Consider the following 1,967-nt stretch of genomic DNA (forward strand, 5'->3'; position numbering starts at 1 on the left):
TTGTAATCCCGAAATGATAAACATTTTTTTAAGAACTTATTGATTTGCCAGAAAAATCATTTGTTTTTGTAAGCAAATAAGACGTGGGACAATTGAGTTGGTTTAAGGGAAAACCAGTGGTAAAAAAATCAGCGCTGGGAGGGAAAACAACAACAAAAATAAGGATGTAAATATGAAAAGGGAACTTTATGTATTTTCAATATAACGATACATGTATATGAACTAGTAAAACTATAGGTAGAGATTAGAAAACAGATGTGGGACATGGCGTTTCAAGAGGAAAATAGAACTGGGTTGTGTGTTTGATTCAGTAAAGAACTGCCTGCGGATGTTGTAAGACAAAATATAACTAACGCTAGCGGGCCAGAGGCCAGTAGATACCTGTTGGATTTTTGTGCCCTGTTGTCATTATGGGCTGGGCCTGTTAAAAACAAAACCAAGCCTGGGCAGTCTACATCCCAGTTGAAACTTGCTCGACCTGAAAAAACAATATACCTTCTCAACAAAGGAGAGAATTCTACAAGTACACACTGATAACTGGGATGCAGCAGGTATATTGTTTTTTCATCATGATAATAAGTGCATGCACTTGTTTCGAAAAATTTGGAGAACTGGGAATTCGAACGGCGGGTGCTTATGCTACCCATCAAATAAAAATCAGGTGCCTGAAAATTCGTTTCGAAACAAATGATTCAGCTTTATATCCACATCGACCCTCGGCATGATGGTTGGAAGCTAATGCCAAGTTCATACCGAAAGATCATTAACAACAATACCAACTTGCGGACGACAAGGTAGTACAAGTACCAATACCAAACTAACTTATAATATTTTTACTCCTGGCCCTAGTGTTCATCTGGTAGAAAATCTTGCAGAGGACCAGCTCCCGCTCCTTCTCTTGCTCCAGGTCCTGAGGTGGTACTGGTGCATCACCCAGTTGGTCCTCTGCTGGTCGAAGTTCTTGTTGGTGTGCAGCACCAGAACCTTTTTGCTGCCCGTCTGCCGGCCGTTGACCACCACCGGCAAGGTATTACCGGTCATGTGCCACATCACGTGCATGCCGCACTCCGACTATATCTTGCGACGCGTCCTTGTACCCCTTTTGAATGCCCTGGAAGTGCACTCGAAGAAATGCTTGCTTTGGCCACTCAGTGTGATACCTGCAGTATTGTCGAATACAGGTTTTAGTGTACGTGGTTGGCATTTTCATAACATCTTTGGCATGTTGCAGTGACTTGTTTCACTTTCTATTAACTGTCAAATTATAATTGCTTCACTAGGTCTGTGTCTAAAAAGAAAAATAGAGCTATAAAGAAAGGAATATGTTTGTGAAAGTAGACGGCCGATCGGTGTCTTACCTGGAAGTTTCTCAGGATGGGTGTAGCATATGCCATGCTCGCTATCGACGGTTGGTATGAACAAATCAATGAAAGGGTGAGATCTCGCGCTGTCAACAGTCACTTTGGCCTGAAGGTGGTGGATCAGCTCCTGATCCGTGGGATCGAACTTGACGCCAGCCGGCAGCACCGGCCAATCCTTCTTGGACTTGCATCGGTTAATTCCACTTATATGGTACTCAATGTATGATCAATCAAATGTTTTAAGTGAATAATGAAAGATTTCGACAGATAAGTGGTACTCCATATCTACAGTCCACAATAGCCGAAGGCGCCGCCGGGATTCTTGTGTCACCTCACACGCAGCGTGTTGTCACGTCAATTCAATGTGTGGACATGATGAATAATTTGACCAGCGTATACTAGTACTACTACTATACTACTTACTAGTCGTATTTAGTGTCACATTTTAACCATAGGTTTAACTAACAAAATATCAATGCATGTCACCGAAAATTATTTCATTGGAAACTATGTTCAAATATGAATAAAACGATATAATTTTTTGTGACATGCATTAACATTTAGTTAGTGAAATTTATGGTCAAAATTTGACACAAATTACGAAGG

At 41.1% G+C, this 1,967-nt stretch overlaps 1 pseudogene; it reads right to left on the reverse strand.

Moving 5' to 3' along the window:
* Positions 1–817: 817 nt before the first annotated feature.
* On the reverse strand, positions 818–1,644 carry LOC147991964 (NAC domain-containing protein 75 pseudogene; annotated as a pseudogene).
* Between the last annotated feature and the right edge of the window lie 323 nt (positions 1,645–1,967).

This window comes from Triticum urartu, chromosome 1A (genome assembly GCF_056163025.1).
Source record: "Triticum urartu cultivar PI428250 chromosome 1A, HENAU_Tu73, whole genome shotgun sequence".
Lineage (NCBI taxonomy): Eukaryota > Viridiplantae > Streptophyta > Magnoliopsida > Poales > Poaceae > Triticum > Triticum urartu.